The sequence below is a fragment of the Notamacropus eugenii genome, chromosome 5 (genome assembly GCF_028372415.1).
Source record: "Notamacropus eugenii isolate mMacEug1 chromosome 5, mMacEug1.pri_v2, whole genome shotgun sequence".
Classification (NCBI taxonomy): domain Eukaryota; kingdom Metazoa; phylum Chordata; class Mammalia; order Diprotodontia; family Macropodidae; genus Notamacropus; species Notamacropus eugenii.
In genome coordinates this window covers 331,410,151-331,432,734 of record NC_092876.1, presented here as the reverse complement: position 1 = coordinate 331,432,734, position 22,584 = coordinate 331,410,151, and the positions used below count along the sequence as shown (strand labels likewise).

At 38.7% G+C, this 22,584-nt stretch overlaps 1 protein-coding gene and 1 pseudogene across 1 annotated transcript in view; one reads left to right on the top strand and one right to left on the bottom strand.

Annotated features, from left to right (window-relative positions):
* MSL2 (MSL complex subunit 2) overlaps positions 1-22,584 on the bottom strand; it is a 113,066-nt gene that overhangs the window by 47,018 nt on the left and 43,464 nt on the right. The window lies entirely within an intron of this gene.
* The window catches only part of LOC140507928 (uncharacterized), a 52,486-nt pseudogene that overhangs the window by 6,141 nt on the left and 23,761 nt on the right, over positions 1-22,584 (top strand).

Below are 22,584 nucleotides of genomic sequence, written 5' to 3'. Positions count from 1 at the left end.
GAAAATTTAACAATCAACTCTCTCTAACTGGTTCAAACTGGCTCCAGCACAACTCTAAATTCAGGGTTTTTTTAAGGAACAGCTTCATGCCTAAGTCTAGATTAGACAAAATAAGGTTAAAATCCAGGAGATGCTAAAATCTGAAGAGGAAAAAGTCAAAAAACCTGATATAATTGAAAATCTTCATTAAATGCAAATTCTACAAAATCATACCTAATAAAAATAGATGATAAAAAGTACAAGTGTATCAAATATTTTAAGAGGAAATGGGTATACTTAATAATTTCAAAACTAATTTTTTTTTCTTTTTTCTTTAGTGTGATGGAATAAATCTACTAGCAGGTCAAGCATATCAAAATAGAATAACTTAGCCCTGGGAGTCAAATTCAAGTCTTAGCTCTGAGTCCAGTCTTCTTTTTGCTATACCCTGCTTCCTCCACAGACATATGTCAAGTTTCGGTCATATATGGAATTGGAGAACAGGACTGAAGACCAGCAACTTTGAAAGACTTTTAATGCAATGACCATCTGCAGTACCAGAGGACTGGTGATAAAGCAGAGATGTGAGAGACATGCATTTTTTAACACAGCCAATGTAGGAATTTGTTTTGTTTAAATATGTTTGTGTATGTGCATATATTTGTATTTATGTTTCTATGCATACATACAATAAAAAATCAGTAAAGTGTCATATTCATATACAAATGGAGGAAGAGAGAATGAAAAAGATGAATGAGAAAGAGAAAAAAAGAGAAGTCAGAAGGAATAATCAGACAGGAAGAGAAACAAGAAAAATAGATAAAGGAAAAAGAGAAAGAGATAAAGGGTAGAATTTAGTTCAAGCAACATTTATTAAGTGCCTGATATGTATGGGGCCCTGAGAATATGTCAAAATGTCAAGATCCTGTGATTTCATTGGTGTAGAAGCTCTCAGAACCAAGGCAACCTATGGAACTCACATTGTTTAAAAGTTTCCTCAGGATCAGAAACATTCTGTGATGGGCTTATGATCATACAGCTAGAAAATGGACATCCTCTTCCTCTCACCCAGGGTGCTGGCACAGGAGGTTGGGGGAAAGAGCCTGGGACATGTGCTTAAGCAATATGGTAATGTGAATGAGAGACAAGTTGGCAAAATCTCCATGAGAACAAGATCTACTTCAGTAGAATGTAATCCCAGATGTTTGTTGAACACCTGCTACATCAAGGTACTGAACTGGAGGGCAAACAGCAAAGCATAAGGAATCTTTTATGCCCTTAAAGAATTTTCAGTCTAGTCAAGAAGCTAATGCAGAAGTATACAGAAAGGAAAACTTAAAGTGCCAATTAGTATATGAGAAGTAGTAAGTAGTTCTCAATAAATACAACAGGAAAAGGAAGAAGACTGGAGCTGAGAGAGTAAGAGGATTAAAGGCAGCCAAACTCTACACATAAATAACAAAGAGTTACTCCAAAAAGAAAAGAAATAGCTAAGAAACACACACACCAAAATAAAAATCAGCCAAGAACCAAAAAATGAGCAAAAAAGAGTCAGTACAACTAATTTTTCTCATAATTGTAGAGCTACCTAATTAGATAAAGTAGCAGAAGTAATGATGGAAAAAGAAACCACACAAGAAATTCTGATACAGACTCGCAAATGGATAGGAAACATACTCAAAGGAATTTGGCAAGAATTAAGTCTAAGAAAATCAAATGACTAGATAAGAGCTTGAATTTTTTTAAAATTATACTGGGAAATAAAGTGAAAAAGTTTTAATTTGAAAAATGAGGAAATGCTGACTAATGGAGAGCACACACACACACACAAAAACATAAATTCAAAGAAGCAATAGATATAGGACTTAATTCAGTGGAAAATGAAATTATACACAAAGTAACAACCGAATACTCAAGCCCAAGTTATAGGCCTAGAGAATAGATCATAACATCCCAGAATATTTAGAAAATAAAACAATCCAGATGCTTTATTTCAGGAAATGATCAAAGAAAACAACCAGCTGATAGAAAGGATTCACAAAACTAGAAAACAAAATTTTAACACCCCTGGACACATCATAGATAAACTCCAATACTACAACAATAAGGAAAAAAAGTTACCATAAGAAGTGAAGAAATAAAAGCTTACCAAGGAACAATAATTTGGGTCACAGTAGATTTTCTCAGGACAAGGGGAGATTTCAGAAACTGAAATATAATACTTACAAAAGTAAGAAGAATGGAATTATCAGAATTATCAACCCAGCAGAACTCATACTGTTCTACGTAGATAAGAGAGGGACAGCTGATAAAGCAGAAAAACTTAGAAAAGTTTACAGAGAGACTTAGTCACCTCAGAGAACTCTCTGAACAACAAAGAGACCTCTTACAGGGGAAAATATTCAAAATAACCAAGATAACAAACACAAGAAGAGGACAGGGAAATCCCAAAGTGAAGCTCCTAGTTTTGATAAAAGAAAAGTCCAAGGCAAAGTAACCTGCAAAATTTTAAATATGAGACAGGAACTTTGTTTAGAGAGGATCTATTAAGTTTGCCTTAATAACAGAAATAATAAGAATTTTTGTTGTTTTTGTTCAGTCATTTCTGACTCTTCCTGATCCTATTTGGTGTTTTCTTGGCAAAGATACTGGAGTGGTTTGCCATTTTCCTTCTCCAGCTCATTTTACAGATGAAGCAAACAGGGTAAAGTGACTTACCAGGATCACACAGGTAGTAAGTGTCTGAGGCTAGAATTTAACTCAGGAAAATTAAGTCTTCCTGACTCCAGGCCCACCACTCTATTCACTGTGCCACCTAGCTAAAAGTGCATATTATCATCTGAAGAAAAGGCAAGTCCAACAACTGGAACATTAAATTAAACCAATAAAATGCAAAAGAGTTACAGAATGGGGGGAAAAAACCAATAGCAACAGAAGATGGGCTTGTGACTCCAGATAGTTCTCTGTAGCCACTAAACCAGTAGATACTTGTAATACAAAAATGAATACTGACACAGTCCCTACCCTAAGGGAGCTTGTTGTGTTCATCCTTCATGGCTGAAGAAGACCATGCCATCAGAGAAATAATGACATGACTTGCACTTGACTTTGTTTTGTGTGAGGGAGGGCTGTGCAGGTCACCAGCCTCACTTCTCCTCCAGAGCCATCTGAATCCAGTGACCAGATATTCATCAGGATGACTGGAGATGACCCAGGATGCAATGGGAGACCTTGGCCCCTTCAGGTCAAGGTCTATGCAGGTACTCACTTAGTGTGAGGTAAGTAAGGCCCATTCATTGAATAGACTTGCTTAAGAAGTAGCCAGGGCATGGCCCCTTTAATGAGGCAAAGAAAAGAAAGACATCAGGCTGTGAGAGAAACAGCAACAGTTACTATTGATAATCACTCTGAAGCCAGGAGGGTCCAGAAGAGAGCCTTTAGGCATGGGGTAGGGGCGCCATGGTATCTGAACTTCACAGGTTCAGTAGGTTTAAGGTTCAGGGAAGGGAAGGGAATGGGAGGAGAGGGGAACAAAGGGAAGGGAAAGGAAATCATCCTGATGAATATCAGATCACTGGATTCAGATGGCTCAGGAGGGGAAGTGAGGCTGGTGACCTGCACAGCCCTTCCTCACTCAAAACAAAGTCAAGTGCAAGTCATGTCATCATTTTTCTGATGGCATGGTCTTCTTCAACAACAAAGTACGAATACAACCCCATAAGAAGACTCAGCTCCTCCTCTCCTGTCTGTCTCCCCCTCCACTCCCTTCTCTCCAAAAGAAGGTAAATTTGAACAGCCAAAAGATGCTCAGTTTACTTGAGTTTTAAAGGAGTTTACAATAGAATAGGGGAGGGAGACCATAATGTATATAAATAAGTAGGATAAAGGAAGACTGGGATAGTGAAAGGAAAAGGTCCAGACAAAATGCTATAAGGAAATTTGAGAAGAGATTGTGGAGAGAGGATTGGCACAGTTACGAAATATATTTCTACTTATGATCCACTTGTGAAGAAGTCCTAAACTTGCTCTCCTCTGATAAGTGTTCTACTCAACTTTCCAATATGGATCACTTGCATCCTTCTCTGTGTTTCTGATATATGGTGTGGTATACATTGAATATAACATCTGCACTCATTTTGGATCTCTTGGCTAATAAGGAAGGCAGGAATCATAGTTCCTTTAACAGCCAAAGAGAGGATGTTGTATTTGATCCTGAAAGTAATAGAAAAGCATTGGGGTATATTGAATCGGGGGAGAAGAGTATGGGTTTGTATGACATAGTGAGCTTTAGGAAGATCATTATCTTTGATAGCTGAGTAGAGGATGGATTGGAGGGAGAGAGACTTGAAGCAAAGGAGACCAACTAAGAAGGCCATTTCAGTAGTCTAAGAATAAGGTGATAAGGGTCTACACCAGGGTAAGAAAGCTCACTTACTCCTTAAATGCCTGATCATATTTCTCAGTGAAGCTACAGTCAAAGATTATTGGAAGTCTAGACCAAAATATTCGTTTTATTTATCCTTCTGCTTTCAGTTCATCCCAGCCAGATAGATGTAGATATATGAATAGTGATAGATATAAATATAGAGATGGCATAGTTCTCAAATCTGTAATTGTAGTCACTTTGGAAGCATGTATAGCTAATACCTCAACTTTACTCTAAAAATTAAGAATCAATATCGGAATGTTTGGCCTAGATGACATCTCTTCCCATAGAAGGAATCCAGCTCTGGACTCATGGGAACTTTATTTAGACATTTAAGTGCCTCACCTCAAAAAAAGGATATTCAGGTTTTTTTTCTTGTACTCTTTGGCTAGTTTACCCTCACCCAGGTGGTGCTGCAGAATCTTTCTTAACCAAAGCTTAAGTATTGCTATCATCTAGGGTCTCTCTTAATATAGACTAGCAGAGTCCCTCCTAGGAAGGTACCCACAGTGCAAAGTAGTACATATCAGATATAGGATAGATATTTATTTCCTCCACGACAAAAGAAATGCTTAAAACACAAATAAACCAATTAAGCCTATATTAACAAATGCTTTCCTTCCCAATTTATATTCACTGATCAGGTCTCCAAGTTCAAGTTACTTTGCAAATCTTCACTCACAAAACTAGAACTCACAAGCCTCTGATGCATTTACTTTTTTTCTTTTTGGTAGGGGGAGGCAATCAGGGTTAAGTGGTTAAGTGACTTGCCCAGGGTCACAACTAATTAAACGTCTGAGACCGGACTTGAACTCAGGCCCTCCTGACTCCAGGATTGGCATTCTATCCTCTGTTCCACCTAGCTGCCCTGCATTTACTTTTAATAGTAAGTCAATAGACACAATTAATCTGAAGCAAAAGCATTTGCTAAAATGACATATTAAGAATATTAGCTACAAAACACACACACACACAATATACAAAGTGTCAGTGAGAAGAGTGGGCACACACATAGAACACACTGGTGGAACACAAAGAGAGAACACATGTGGCCAATGTGAATCACACCTCTGATGCTTAAGGACCCAGATGTCCTTTCTCTTCTCATGGTGTCCCCATATTAATCCCCTTGGGTACAGTATTTCTGCTAGACAAATCACTCAGCTGGGCTACATGGGCCTGCCCCACTCCTCAGTTCAGCTCCTAGTAGCCCAAACCAATTCTCTTGGTTCACAAAACTCCTCTGTTATTATGTTTTGGCTTACTGAACTTACTTCCAATTGTGTGAGGTGTTTCCTAATATAAAAGTAGGTCCATTCCAAGATACCATCACTGATGGGAGACGAAAACAGAAATAAAGCTCTTCCCATTCCCAAAGAGGCAAAGAGTAATTCCCTCTCATGTGCTGGGTTCTTCTTCCAAAGGTCTTGACTGCCATATCTCACCACGCTTCATATCTGCCACTTACCTCCATTCATTCCTTAGAGATTGTGCTTTGTTTTTAATGGGCCACTAGGGGCACGGCCAATCCTTTGGCTAGCTACCCTCAAATTCCATCAAGCTTGACTAAAAAAATTCATTACTAATCATAAAGAGATAAGATAACATAAACACTTCTTGGGACTTTATTTAAGATTCTTCATTGTCCTAATGCCTGCCTATTACATTCTCTAATTTCATCAACTGATCTGAGAAGAGGGGCAGACAAAAATGAATGAATCAGGCATGTCCAATCAACTGCCTTCCATTACTACAATTTAAATATGAAATATTTTGTAGGATAGCTGAACGGGTATTTCACTTACTATGATCTGTGTTACCTGAGCAACTCATAAATCTGGATTCCTGTCAAGATAGGGCATGATTTCAGCCCTTCAGCTACAGAATCCTTCTAGCATTGGCAGTTTTATGTTCTGAGAAGCTGTTGTAGAAACCACTTCCTGCCAGGTAACTAGCATCTGACCCTGGGAATTCCAAAACTCAGAGGTTGCCTCTAAAGCCAGAAACATCCATCTTTTGTTATCCTTGTGTAGACACCTTTGCTTGGGGAAAGAAATACAAAGCAAAGGAAGAAGCCAGGATCTCAGTTCCATCTCAGGTGTACCCTAGGCAAGTGCAAGTTCTTATTGCCATCGTAACTTGGTGGGGAGAAGGAAGAACAATTCCTTCTCCTCCCTTGCTGGAAATTCAAGGGAGAAATCTGTGGCCCAATAAAGAGGCTGCCTTGAGAGAAAGTAGAAATTGCCCTTCCTTGATCCTTTTTTTTTAATTTCATTTTTATTTTGATTTTAACACCAAATAAAATGTGCATTTCCACATACTTAGTAGAAGAGAAATGGAGACTTTTATATGAAACTTCAGATCTCTAATATGTTCAGCTTGCTTTTATTTTCATCTATATATATATATATATACATATATAATAAATTTAATCTATAGCTTTTATAACTGTCTTGCTTGTCTCTGATCCTTTCTGGATTTAATTCTCTTTTCTTCTTTGCATTTTTTAAAATAATCCTAAATGACTATCTTTTCATTCTCTTCTTTTTTACTTTTATTTTTTGCTATGGTATTCTTATTCTTTCTGGTCCTCCTACCACCACCACCACCACCCTATTGAGGAAAAAAATGAAAGAAAAACAAGGTCTTTGTAACAAATAGGTATAATCAGACAACACAAATTCCTACACTAATTGTATCCAAAAACAAATGTCTTATTCAATATAGTAAGTCCATTGCCTATATATCAAGAAGTGGGTGGCATGTTTCATCATCAGTTTTCTGGAATTGGGGCTAGTCATTGCATTTATTAGATCTATCAAGTCTTTCAATGTTGTTTTTCTTTATAATGTTGTTAGGGTATAATCTATTCTTGTGGTTATATTCATTTCACTGTGCATCAGTTCATATAAGTCTTCCCAGATTTCTCTGAAACCATCCCTTTTGTCATTTCTTAAGGATCATTAACATTATGTTATATTTACATACCATAATTTATTTAGGCATTCCCCAATTCACGAGTACCTTCTTAGTTTCCATTTCTTTGCTGCTACCAAAAGAGCTGCTATAAATAATTTTGTTCACGTGTCATTTTCTTCTTTCTCTTCTCCCTTTAGGGGTGTAGTCCTAGTAGTTGTATTATGCTGGGGCAAAGGGTATGCCCAGTTTAATGACTTTTGGGCCATAATTCCAAGTTGCTTTCTGGAATGACTGGATTAATTCAAATCTCGACTAAACAGTGTGCCAGTTTGTCTGCATCTGTACAGTTAGGTGGTTCAGTAGATAGAGTACTGGGCCTGGAACTTTGAAGTCCTGAGTTCAGTTTTGGCCTCAAGACATTTAAGCATTTATTAGCTGTGTGACTGTTTTCCTCGTCTGTAAAATGGGAACACACACTAGTGAAGGAAATGGCAAACCACTTCACCATCTTTACTATGAAAACACCACAGACTTTGTCCATGGGGTCATGTAGAATTGGACACAATTGAACATCAAAAACAACAAATTTCTTATATCCCCTCCAAAAGCTGTCACTTTCCTTTTTCATCATCTTTTCCAATAGATAAAATATCAAGGTTTTTAAAATTTATATTCTTCTAATTATTAATGATTTGGGATATTTTTTCACATGGTTGTTGTTAGTTTAGATTTCTTCTTTTGAGAAACTGCCTATTCATATCCTTTGATCATTTCTCTGTTGGGAATCTGTCCCCAGTTCTTATAGCTCACATAGTAAGTGGCCCTTCCTTTCTCAGTGACTAATCCTTTTTGGCACAGATTCTGATTATGGGCTTTGAAGGACCAACCTGGAGCTATGGGCTATATGCCTTTAACAAGGGGAAAGAGCACATGAAGTCCACCACAAGGATTCAAGGTACAGGTTCATCTCCATGCAAGCTCCAATGGCTCTCGGTACAATATCAAGTGTCCTTAGTCTTCCTTGAATTGAAAACCTACCCAATCTCCCCAGAATAGTTGTATATCAAGCATGTGGTGTAACCTCACTCTCCCCAAGCAAGGTGGCTACATAACCCTCTCTGAGTTGTAGGGATACTTTTGATAGGTTGTGGTGCCTCTTCTCTAATGCTATCAGCTTGAGCCCCCATTCCAGGAATGTTTCTCTCCTCCCCATTCATGTTCCTACCTACTGTTAGCCACCACTGACTGGTGCCCCAGTTCCATTTAACTAATCAATGTCAACATCATTTAGATTTTCAAAAGAGATATTGCTTTGAGGATAGAACAACAGATGTACAAACATCTTCTCCAGTACCTCATATTGACTCCATACCTCCTTGGTCTCTGGACAGAGTAAACTCAGATATAACACAGTACCACCAAGTTCACATCTAAATGCCAAAGGATTCTTCATCTCAGCTACCTCAATCCTTGAGATATCAATGTTGTTTGCAAAATCTGGCATGGACTCATTCCCAAATTCTCAGACTCCTGGACTCCTATACTCTGTACAGCTTGCTCTCCTGACATTCTGAAACTCTAATGTCAAAGCCTCCCACTTCCTTCACCTAAAACAAACATTGAAGTAAATAACTGAGACTATATGTGGACATCAGAAGGACAGGAGCTGAGATCACTTTCCCCATAGCACTGTCTTTCATTATCAGATAGGAAGAGAAGAAGTTCAACCAAGAGAAACAGAGAGAAAAAGGACTAAGTCAAATAATGCCTTTTAAATGCATTCCAAATTCTGGTTCCTATAGCAGCAATCAGTCAGAGTCTTCTATTCAACACATTATTAGCAGACTGGAACCAGTTTAAGAATGTGTACATGTACTCTAAAGTCTCTGCAAGGAACTTCCAAGAGCTTAGCATAGTGCCTGACACACAGTAGGCACATATTTAGATGAATGAATGAACTTCCATTACACATCATGACAACTCTTCCAGAATTCCCTTCTTTCAGGTGGAAAGTGTTTCCATCAATGGTATTCTTCACAAAGACTGACCTCAACAGCCAGTTACCAATTACAGAAGCCTTGATCAAAATAAGAGGAGTGACTAGTTAGTGGGGACCAAATGAAGATTGGATGGTCCTTGTTTACTGTTGACCAAACTAGAGCTGGAATGTGTTTTTGTTAAACAAATGCAGACTTTTTATTAAACAAATATAGAATGAAAGAGGACCTTTTTACAGATAGTATTAAGTTTCAAAAAGAAAGATCTTTTCAGGTATATGCTTTTGTTTCATTCCTCTGGTCCAATTTCTTTTTGTTTAATGATATTATTAAAATGAGTTGAAAACTGCTGGAACAAGAAGGCTTTTCTAATGTATCAGAACCAGCGCAAGTCAGAACCTCTCTCAAAACATGATTGTTGTTCAATCATTCAATTGTGTCTGATTCTTCTTGACTTTGTGTTCTCTGCTATGTTCTAAAGTCTGTCCACGTTCATGTTTTGTTTCTTCCATGATACTATTTATCCATCTCATTCTCTACCATCCTCTTTTCCTTTTGCCTTCAATCTTTCCCAAAATCAGAGTCTTTTCCAATGAGTCCCATCTTCTTACTATGGCCAAAGTACTTACAACTTCAGCTTCAGTATTTGACCTTCCAGTGAATAGCCTGAATTGATATCTCTAAGTATTGACTGATTTGATCTCCTTGCTGTCCAAGGGACTCTCAAAAGTCTTCTCCAGCACCACAATTGGAAAGTATCAATTCTTCCAGCTTTCATTATATTCCAACTCTCATAGGTGTACACTACTACTGGAAAAACCTTTGTCAGCAAACTAATGTCTCTGCTTTTTAGTGCTGTCCAGATTTGCTATAGTTCACCTTCCAAGGAACAAGCATCTTTTAATTGCATGGCTTCTGCAGTGATCTTTGACCCCAGGAATATAAAATCTGGCACTGCTTCCATTTCTTCCCCTTCTGTTTGCCAGGAAGTGATAGAGCCAGTTACCAAGATCTTAGTTTTTTTGATGTGAAGCTTCAAGCTAGCTTCTAACTTTCCTCTTTACCCTTATCAAGAGACTTCTTAGTTCCTCTTCACTTTCTGACATCAGAGTGGTATCATCTGTATATCTGAAGTTGTTCATATTTCTCCCAACAACCTTAATTCCTGCTTTTGATTCATTCAGCCTGATATTTCACATGATGTACTCTGCATATAAGTCAAATAAATAAGGTGACAATATAGAGCCTTTTCCAATCTTAAACCAATTCCTTGTTCCACTTTTGGTTCTAACTATTGCTTCTTGAACTGAATACATGCAACTTGGAAGAAAAGTAAGATAATTTGGTACATTACCCACACCCACACCCCCCATCTCTTTAAAGACTTGCCACGTTTTGTTGTGATCCACACAGTCAAAAGATTTAGTGTAGTCAATGAAGCAAAAATAGATTTTTTTTTTCTGGAACTCCCTTGCTTTCTCTATAACTGGCAATTTGGTCTTTAGTTCCACTACCTCTTCTAAAACCACCCACTCTTCCGGTTAATTCTCTGTTCACATACTGCTGAAGCCTAGTTTGCAGAATCTTAAGTATTTCTAATGAGTACCATTGTTCAGTAATTTGAACATTCCTTGGCATTGCCCTTCTAAAGAATCGTAAAGGACTGGGACGTAAACTGATATGATTCTTTGCACATTAATAAAAATGTGCCTGACAAATTTTACTAAAATACAAGAGTAGATTGTTTTTCTTTCACAGCCACCAAATCTGAGAAATGTTTTTAGCTCTTGACAGGTCTTTAGAGATGGGCAGATAACTAAAGCGTCTATCTTTTCAAGTGCAGGGATCACTCCCTGATGAACTACAATGGGATATACAGATACAGAGCTAGCACTTGTCAACTGACAAGTTTTGACTGTCTTCTTCCAGGCAATTTTGTTCCTATAGTGGTCTCTCTTCATGCTCCTCCAACATCTTCCCAGATTCAGTGAAAACATCTTAGCTAAATCAAAACCCTTGATTAGTCAGGGATAAAACAACAACCATTGCACTGTCTCTTAAAAGCTGCAGGGGTCCCAGAAATCTCTTGGGGCATGTGCTCAAACTGGTAGGAAAGTCTTCATGTCACTTGAAAGAAAAATAGAATTTAAACAAGCAGAAGTGGAGGAAATGTATTTCAGGCATAGGTGTTGGAACATGTATTATAAATGTGTTATAATGTGCTATCCTGAGCAGAACAGGGGACTGAGGAATGATGATTCTCTGTCATAAGAGTAGTGACAGGGACAGCTAGATGGCACAGTGAATAGCACACTGGCCCTAAAGTCAGTAGGACCTGACTTAAAATGTCACCTCAGACTAGCTGTCAAGTCACTTAACCCTGATTACCTCTAAAAAAGAAGAAAAAAAAAAAGAACGTGACAAATGCATCCTAAGTAATACCTACTGAGCACTTTTCTATTTTACCTGGTCTGTTTATATTAGCTGAAAAATCATTAATTCATCCTGGTAGTCAAGGGTTTTAGAATTCCAACAATGAGAGAAACAAAGGACAATGGAAAAATATTGAGAAGTCTGGGAAATTCTATAGGTAGGTATTAGACTAAGGTAAACTGCTCTTGCCACATCCTGCTATTTACTTGGGCTTTGGGGTTCTGGGTTAGTTATTACTATCCTTTGAAAAGTAATAACCTCTTTTGCAGATTATAATAGTGCTTTCTGCACTGAGAAACAGCTGATCTGGTTTTTTTTCAAAGTTTGCTTGAAATTTAAGTTTATTTTTATGCAATATTCAAAATGCCTTATAGGTGGAAAGGAATAATATAGTTTCAGAAATTTGCTTTGAAATTATATAGATTTGGTAAAGTTGGCCCCAAAGAAGAGAAATAAGAATATACCTTCCTTCCTTCTTTGTAGGGACAATGAAAATAGGACTTGACTGATGTGTTGGTTAGGTTTGTTTCTCTGTTTTTTTTCCCCTCTTTTTTAATTCTTTGTGAAAAAAAAAAAGGATGACTGAATATGGTAGGTGAAGGAATATACTGGGAAATAAAGATTACCTAAAAACAAAATTTACAAATGCAACTTTAAAAAAAGAAATTACAGAGATTTTAGGATCAACTTGCCTTGTGATATAACTGGCATTCTGCAGTTAGAGAAGAAAACTTAACTTACGATGTAATTTGGAGCACTATCAGAAAAGATGTTCCTGGTTCTGAAATATCTTCCTGCTGGCCTTCCCCAGTCTTTCATTCTACCATTAATGTCATTCTTTCTAAGAAGATTTGAGGAGTGTCCTGTTAAAATGTAAATTCTTTACTCCCAAAGGCTCACATTAAATTATTTATTCCTCAAGGTTTTTTTCTCTTTACGACTCTAGCCAGTGGTTTTGCAACTTGTCAAATATATCAAGGACCTCTATGGTTTCTTAATGTCTGGCTTTATAGTTTATAGTCTTGAGAGAGTTGCCTAAGGCTTAGAGATTAAATAACTTTCCCCTGGTCATCTTTTTTTTTTTTCTGGTCTCATTTCTTACCTAGCCTTAATCACTGAGTGGGTGTTGCCTCGGACAAATTGAGACTTGGGAAAGACCTTCTTAGCTTAAAAAGACCAAGGTCTCCCACTTCATCCAGGGCCATCTCCTGAACTATACCTTGTCACTGGACCCAGATGGCTCCAACAGAGAAAGTGAGGTTGATGACTGCACAGCTCTGCCTCACTTAAATCCAATTCACTTTCATGTCATGGCATCACCTCCCTGATATTATGTTCCTCTTCAAGAATGAAGGACCACCACCAACTGTCCATGGTAAACTAGCTATTAAGGGTAACGGTGAGATGTGAAGTCAAGTCTTCCTAAGGCCTGGCTGCCTCATAAAAGCTTCAGATATATAGACCTCATTTAATATGATCCCTAATTTTGAATGCCAAGTAAACATTTTTCTGTAACTACTATGTTAGTCTGACAGAACCGAGTGATTAGTGCTCAGGTTTGAATATAAGGGGCTGAAAAGGACAAAGGACATGGGTTGAGGCAGGACTAACAACATTTTAACTTCTTCAAAGCTTTCCATCATGTCTGGTTTCTTCAGTTTCTATGATCCCCTTTTTTATTATGTTTATTAGACTATGGCTTTGTTTCTTAGAATTTTATAATGGAAAGTGCTATCCTTCACTCTGAGGAACATAAATGAACTAATATTTCTTGCTATGGAATAATTTATAAGCCTACACACATTAGCTATGTGAATAGTAAGATATTTTGTGTAAACTGATTGTAGAATGAAGTGAATAGAACCCAAGAATTTATACAATGCTGTAAAGAAAAATAACTTTGAAAGACTTAGGAACTCTGATCAATATAATGATCAACCACCTCCTAAGAAAGAAATGATGGATTCAAGATGCAGAAATGAAACACAGTTTTGGACTTGCTAACATGAGCATTTATTTTACTGTATTACACCAATTTGTTCTAAGGGTTTTCTCATTTTTGTTTGTTTGCTTGCTTGTTTTTCCAGTAGGTGAAAGATGAGAGAAAATAAATTCTTGTTAATTAAAAAAAAAATTTAATTTAAAAAATAAGTAAATTTATTATCTCTTCATTAGGATCTTTTTCAATTGGAAATAAATTCCCACTCTCCTTATGGAATCTGATTTAGAATTTCACATGTAGAGTCATAGAAAAAATTTTTTAGAAAAACATAACCAACTCTACAAGGTCTTTCATTTCTCTCTTAAGAGAATCATCTATTCTCTGTCCTCTTGGTACCAGACAAATAATTGCCATGTATCCAGTAACTGTCCTTTTATTCTATTTTATCTTATTTTTGCATTAACTCCTAAAACTAGTCAAGACAGTTTCCTCTTTTTCCAATAATAACTTCATGGACTCTCGGCCCAGATTGCTTCACAGTACCTGACATCTATATCTATATAAGACTTCTTATCTTATCTAAATAAGACTTCTTCACCCGTATTAGTTAACCTCTGGTAAATTGGGTTACTTACCATTCCCTTGCTCTCAACCCCTTCACCAAATTACTGTACACAAAATCTCAAAGCATAGATCTAGAAGTAGTAGTAGCAGATTCCAATCACTACCTTCCCAATAGAGATCTCTTAACTCACATCAGAGATGGGGCTTTTCCAGTATACACACACACATAAAATGGAATGTTGATAAACCCTTGTTAAAGCTGCCTCACCAGTATTATCATTATCAGTCTAGAGGTAGACCTGGAGGCCTGAAAAACCCTACTCTTGTCTCTAACCTGGAGCATCCTTTGAGAAATCTCCTGTGAACAAGTAAGTCTTATGCATGGTTTCCTTTTCCCCCCTCTAGTATGGACACAGGGTTACCACGTAATCATTTATTTAGACAGGCATTTACTGCTAAATGGAGGGATTGAAATGGGTAGGGAAAACTGAACCAGGTTCTTCCTCATTTATAGAATTTAAGGAGCCCTCATTCTAGTTGTTGCAGTGAGAAGTCCTAATTTACTATCACAAGGCAGGGAAGCAAAGGCTAAAGGCATTTATTGAAGTTGATAAAGGATCAGCTGAAAATCAGCAACCTTGCAGTCTGGTCTAGTCTAGTGACCACTGAAGTAGCATCCCTAGTCCATATAGTCAACATTTGGGCTTCAGTTTCCAGCACGGTGAGATATACTTTGAGCTCCTCTGACATTAGGGGTTTGAGAAGAGAAGAGTAGAGAAGAGAAATTGTGCTCACTCATTTCCCTTTTTGTTCCACCCCTCTTATGATCTCACTGAGACAGGAAGTGTCTATCTACTCTTTGGCCATGACAATTGGCCAGGCTCCAAGAAGCCTCAATCCTGAGCTAAGTATCCTGAGTCCCATATAATAAAGTCCTCATTAGGGCTATGTCCAGCTTGTCTTGGGCAGATAGGTGGTACAGATGATAGAGTGCTGAGCCTGGAATCAGGAAGATTCATTTTCCTAAGTTCAAATCTGACCTCAGACACTTACTAGCTATGTGACCCTGGGCAAGTCATTTAACCCTGTTTGCTTCAGCTTCCTCATCTGTAAAATGAGCTAGAGAGAGAAATGGAAAACTACTCCAGTATGTTCGCCAAGAAAACCCCAAACAAGGTCAAGAAGTGTTGGACATGACTAAAAATGACCAAACAATAAAAAGTAGAAAGAGCTACCTTAGGAAGTGGGTGTATTCATTCCAGAGGGACTCTGCCCTGTACCCTGACATTTCAAGGTTCCCAACAACCCTACACTGAGTCAACTTAACTCTGTTTACCTCAGTTTCCTCATCTGTAAAATGAGCTGGAGAAGGAAATGGCAAGCTACTCCATTATTCTTGCCAAGAAAACTTCAAAAGAGTTGGACACAACTGAACAGCAATAAATCATAGCTAGCTAGCTGGGGTAGTTAGATCAAATGAAGGGTTTTTTAAATATGGTGTGGAGAGAGGGAGACATGGGCATGTTTGTAGGACCCAGCAGACAGGAAGAAATCCAAGATTAGAGATAGAGTGTAGAGGACGATGGGGGGCAATCTCCTGGTGAAAAGGGGAGGTAATGAGATTAAGGGCACATGCACACAGAAGGGATTTGTCTTAGCAAGAAGGGCAATTTCATCAGTGCTACACGTTATTAGTCATTTACAGAATGTGAGCTGTCTCTATGAAAAAGTGCCAGTTTATCTCACACCGTTCATCGTCGTGGAAAGGGACTCACTGATCATGTTATGGCTAAGCATTGGTGCCAATAAATATGTTCCCAAGCTAATTTCTCATTTGATTTCTCTGGAGATAGGCTTGCAAAATATATCTAAAGGGGTGGGACAAGGTGAGAGCTTGGGAGTGGAGGTAGGAGTGGAAAATGCCTGCCTTATCTCTCAGCTGGGTGGAAGTAGGAGATAGCACAGCCTGGTGCATCGTGAATACAATCTAAATGTAATAGAAGTTGCACCCCAAGAAGCAAGCTTAGGAATAGACCTATGGGGCCATCTCAGGGAATAGACTCCCTAGGAATCAATCTCTCTTATATAAGCTTATATAAGTTAATGAAAATCATTTCCTTATTTTACCAGGTACCAAGTACTATGCTAAGTGCTAGGGACACAAATGCACAAAAGCAAGATAAGTCCCATGCAGTTTATATTTTAGTGGTGGATACAACAAACAATAGGAAGTAGTGGTTGGGTCACTTTGGTCCCAGAAAGTTACAGAGATGGTCAATGCTTCCTCTGAGGAGGAGATTGACTTAAGCCCATCCTTGAACAATGGCAGGGTTGAAATGATCTTTGTTTATGGTTCCAGAACTATGTGGGAAGGGGAAAGAAAGGAAAAAAATTGTTCCAGGAAGAGTCTAGAGGTGTTCAGGATTGCCATGAAATGAAAACTCCATGAAAATTCCACACTCTAGACCAGTGCTTCAGCAATCAGCTTATTTTAAGGTGAGGTCAGGGGAGGAGGTAGAGTTCTGGTACAGCCAGCAGCTTCAAGGAAATACATAAGCACTAAAGACAAAAATAGTCAAAATTACATGGTCACACTCACAGGGGGAGGAGAGTAGTTATATGTGGCACCCAGCCATCACCACCCCCACCACCCCTGGAGATGACCAAAATCCCCAGAGGTCTTATATACTATTCTGGCTGCAGGTGGCTAGGCCACCTGCAAGAAGGTGCTTTCTAGTAGGGCCAGGAATAGCTGAGCCCTTCTTGAGAAGTAGGGACAAACATGCCAAGAATATTCCTTTATGCAGCATAACGTGGATTTACTGAGCCAGGAAGAGGATGCAGGTGGGTACCAGGGACACATAATCATTCAAAGGTCAAGAGGTTCCAGGTTTCTGAAAACTTGTTATCACATTATGTATACTGATCTTGCTAAGAATAATTCAGTATGCAAAGATTATGTTTCAGAAGATACTGCAGGTGGACACCAGGGACATGTAGTTTAACAGGGTCAGAAGTCAGGGCCTTCTAATAATTTTATATCACAAAACTGTACCCTTGCCGGGTGGGTAAAGGGCAAACATAGCTGGAGATGCTGGAATGAAGCAAGACTGGTGGTTTTCTTAAAGCAATGGCCAGGAAGGAGCAGTCACCAATCAAGAAAGTAGGACTTCAGGGTGGATGTACTGTATGTGTCTAACACATATAATTCTTGGAACTTTCAAACTGATTCAATAGGCCAATAATACAACTACTGTTTCCTTTACAACTGCCATTTAGTTTCAAGTAGACAATTAATAAAATGAGGAAGTTGCAGAGAGATTTCTTTAAAAAGTATATTTGTACAGTGAAGATCTAGAAATCAAGAAACTGTTCATCTCTTGGGGAACATCTCCTTCATCCTCCAATCAGAGTATACAAATATAATTGAATAGTACTGTCCTGTCAGAGGTGATGCATGTGAAGAAATCAACGAAGTATGGAAAGATTTAGATGAACAGATAGAGAGTAAAGAAAGAGAACCAAGAGAAAAATGTGCACATGGATGACAATAATGTAAATGGGGAAAAGCAACAACAAAAACAACAAAAAACGTCTAATACTGAACATGGTAATTAGAATGACCAAACCTGACCCAGAGCTCTTATATACCGTTCTGGCTGCAGGTGGCCTAGCCTGAGGATGAGAAGGATGAGAAAAAGTGCTCCCCTCCCTTTTTTTCTGCAGATATGGGGTGCTATTAATGTGAAACATAGGCCATTGTTAGACTCAGTTGCTGTGGCAGTTAATTTTGCTAAACTACATTTTTTTTTCTCTATCACACTGATTGTGGAAGGTGTCCTATCATTTTTATCTTCACATCATCTCTCAGATATATCTTCTCTCCATCACAGTCACTACCTTAGTCCAGGCCTTCATTACCTCTTGCCTGGACTTTTGCAATAATCTTCTCATTGACTTCCCTGACTCAAGTCTCTACCCCAGTTCTATCTGCCTTCCACTCAGCTGCTAAAATGATTTTTGTGAAGTGAAGGTCTGACCCATGTCATTCCACTTCCACTCCCATCTCCATAAACTCTTTCTTGTTTTGTTGATTTAATTGTGTCCAACTTTTCCTGACCCCATTTGGGGTTTTCTTGGCAAAGATAATGGAGTGGTTTACCATTTCCTTCTCTAGTTCATTTTAAAGATGAAGAAGCCGAGGCAAACAAGGTTAAGTAACTTGCCCAGGGCCACACAGCTAGTAAGTGTCCATGGCCAGATTTGAGCTCAAGTCCTCCTCACTCCAGGCCCAAAACTCTATCCATTGCACTACCTAGCTGCATCCCAATAACCTCTAGTGGCTTCCTCTCACTTTCAGGATCAAATATAAAATCCTCCATTTGGCATTTAAAGCTCTTCATAATCTGACCCCTTCCCACCTTTCCAGTGTTCTTACACTTTACTCCTCTCCGTGCCCTCTAAGATTCAGCCAGACTAGCTGACCTGCTGTTCCTCACATAGGATACTTCCTATCTCCATGCGCAGAAGACTCTACTTCTTCACCTCTGATTCCAAGCTTACTTCAAGATTCAACTCAAATCCTAGGAAGCTTTTCCTAGTCCTTCCCTTCCCTCTCCCCAATGCCCTCCCCCTGAGATTACCTTCTACTTCCACTATTTACTTCTTGTTTGAACATAGTTATTTGCATGTTATCTCTCTATAAAAAAATCTGATGGCGACCTACCTCCAGGACACTTCCCTTTTAGTGCTTGGCTTTCTCTCCTCCCCAGTGCCTGCCTTATACTAGGAAACTTTAACACACATATTCACATTTTCTCAAAAACCCTAACCTCACAGTTCTTCGACTTACTCTTTTCACATAATTTACTTCTCCATCACTCAGCCACACCCAAAAGCAGTCATACCCTCAATCTTGCCATCATTATGGCAAATGCACGGCTTCCAGGCTCATGAACTCTGAAATTCCCTTATCTGATCACAAACCACTGTCATTCTATCTCACCCTCTAGCTTGCTAGCCCAAATCTTATTCATATATTCATCTTTTTAAAATATATTTTTATTTCATTAAATATTTCCGTTACATGTAAACAAATGTTAACATTCATTAAAAAAAATTTTTGAGTTCCAAATTCTTTCCCTTCCCCCACCCACTGAGAAGGTAAGTTATATGACATCAATTACACATGTGAAGTTATGCAAAACATCTTTCTACATTAGCCATGTTGCCAAAGAAAACACACACACACACACACACACACACACACACACACACATAAAACAAGAAACTAAAGTAAAAAAGAATACTTTAATCTGAACTCACAGCTCATCAGTTTTCCCTGGAGGTAGATAGCATTTTTCATCATGGATCCTTTGGAATTGTCTTGAATCACTGTCTTAATCAGAGTAACTAAATCCTTCAGAGTTGATCATCTTTCTTATCCTCCTCTTTACCTTTAATCCTTCAACCCCCTCAGTTCTTTCTCAGGCCATCAACTCATCCGATCTCCCTTCTCCTCCCTTCCCCATCTTGAATCTTTGGCAAACCAGTTCAACTCTATACTGTCCCATTCTTTGAGTCACTTACATATGTATCATCAGCCTTGGATAGCTCCCATCAGTCAGTCATTGCCTTCACTCCCACATACTGCTGAATGAAGTTGGAGAAAATAACAAAACCAAACTAACTGGTTCCACTATAAATTTGTGTTCTATTACCTCAACTGGTCTCTCACCATTTTTATATCTCCCTGATTAACGTACTATCTCACTCCCTACAACAGTGCTTCCAAACCTTTTCATCCCTCCTCAAACTTCTCATGGCTCTTCTCTCCCCCCATGCTCTCATCTGAGAAACTTACCTCATATTTTACTGGGAAAAGAAGTTGAGGCTATTCTCTGAGAGTTCCCTCTTATCCTTTCCTCCTCATCTCACATCAGTCAGATGTCTTCTGTATCCTTCTTTATTCCAATCTCACATGAAAAGATGCCCTTTCACCTTACCAAAGAAAACCCTACATGTGTACAAATGATTCATACCATGCCATCTTCTCCAGCAGATCATCCCCCTCTCTCACTTATCTTAAGTCCCACTTTATCTACTGGATACTTTCCTAATGACTACAAACATGCCCATGTTGCCCCCATCCTTAAAAAAAAACTTTAAAAAATCCCCACTAGCTACCTATCATCCCATATCTCTTCTCCTATTTGTGGCTAAACTCCTTGAGAAGGCCATGTACAATACATGTTTCCATTTTCTTTCCTCTCACTCACTCTTTTAACCCTTTATAATCTGGCTTCCAAACACATCATTCAACCAAAACCATTCTTTCCAAGTTTCTAATGCTCTCTTAATTATCAAATCTAATTCCCTTTTCTCAGTCCTCATCTTTCTTGAGCTCTCTGGAGCATTTGACCTTGATATTCCCTTCTCTTTACGTTTTCATGGTACTTTCTACCCTAGATGGCCTCTTACCAATCTGACTGTTCCTTCTCAGTCTCTTTGACTGGATCTTTGTCTGATAAGATGTTCCCTGGGGTTGGGTCTTGGGCCCTCTTCTTTTCTCCCTCTATACTATTTTATTTGGTGATTTCACCAGCTTTCATGATTTAAGTATAATCTCTGGGTTGATGATTCTCAAACCCTAACTTCATTGCTGACCTCTAATCTCATGTCTACAACTGCCCAGGGGACATCTCAAACTCAACTCCATGTCCCATAAATATCTTAAAGTCACCATGTCCAAAACTGAACTCATAATCTTTCCCCCAACTCCTTTCTTCTCTCTAATTCCTGTGTTACTATGGAAGGTACCTCTATCCTCTCAGGCACCCAGACTCATAACCTAGGTATTATTCTCAATTTCTTACTCTTGCTCATCCTCCATATTCAATCTGTTGCCAAGTCCTGTTGATTCTACCTTGATACTATCTCTCTCATACCCCACCTTCTCTCCTCTGACACTGCCACCACCTTGGAGAAGAGCTTTCTCCCCTCACTCTTAGACTATTGCAGTAGCCTGTTGGTTGGCCTCCCTGCCTCAAGTCTCTCCACTTCAGCTGATTCTCCACCCAATTGTTAAATTAATCTTCTTAAAGGCAGATCTGATGATGTCAGCTTGTCAATCAGTTAAACATTTAACATATAACACATACCATGTGCCAGGCACTGTGTTAAGCTTGTGTTTGTCCTTCATTCTCAAAGAGGACCATGACATCAAGATGATGACATGACTTGCAGTTGACTTTGATTTGAGGGAGGGAGGGCTGTGTAAGGTCACCAATCTCACTTTCTTCTCACACTGTGCTAAACACAGGGGATTCAAAGAAAGGCAGAGAAGATAGTCCCTGCTCTCAGGAATCTCATAGTCTAACAGGGAGACAATATGCAAATAATTATGTACAAATAAGCTATATACAAGATAAACTGGAAATAGTCAACAGAGGGAAGTCACTAGAATTAATGGGAATTAGGAAAGTGATCCTATAGAAAGTGGAATTTTAGTTGGGACTTCAAGGAAGCCAGGAAAGCCCAAAGGTAGAGATGAGGAAGGAAAAGCTTCCAGGCATAAGTGACAGCCAATTAAAATGCCTAGAGTCAAATGAAGCGTCAATTATAAGGAACAGCAAGGAGGATAGTGTCACTGGATCACAGAGTACATGATGGGGTAACGGACAAAGAAATCTGGTGGAAGTGGGCCAGGCTATGAGGGCTTTTGACTACAAAAGAAGATTTAATATTTTATCTTGGAGATGATAAGAGCCACTGGATTTAATTGAGCAGGGAGATAAAATGGCGAGATATACATTTTAGGAAGATCATGTAGACAGCTAAGTGGAGGATGGACTGGAGGAGGTAGCAACTTGTGGTAAAGAAACCAATCAGCAGGTTTTTGCAATAGTCCAGGTATGAGGAGATAAGGGCCTTTTTTTTGGATGGTGGCAGTGTCAGAGGAGAGAAGGGGCATTATAAGAGAGATGTTAAGAAGGTAAAATTAACAAATGATTGGATATGGGGAATAAGCATCAGTGAGGAGCCCAGGATGAGATTGTAAGCCCTAGGTGCCTGGGAGGATGGTGGTATCCTCCACAGTAGCAGATAATTTAGGAAAGGGGGAGAAAGAGAATGGATTTAGTTTTGGAATGTTGAGTTTAAGATGTCTGTGGGACAACCAGTTCAAGATTTCCAGCAGGTAATTGGAAATATAAGACTAGAGGTCAGCAGAGAAGTTAGGGCTAGATCAGTAGATTTGAGAATCATCAGTATAGAGATGATAATTGAATTCAAGGAAGCTAATGAGATCACTGAGTGAAACAGTA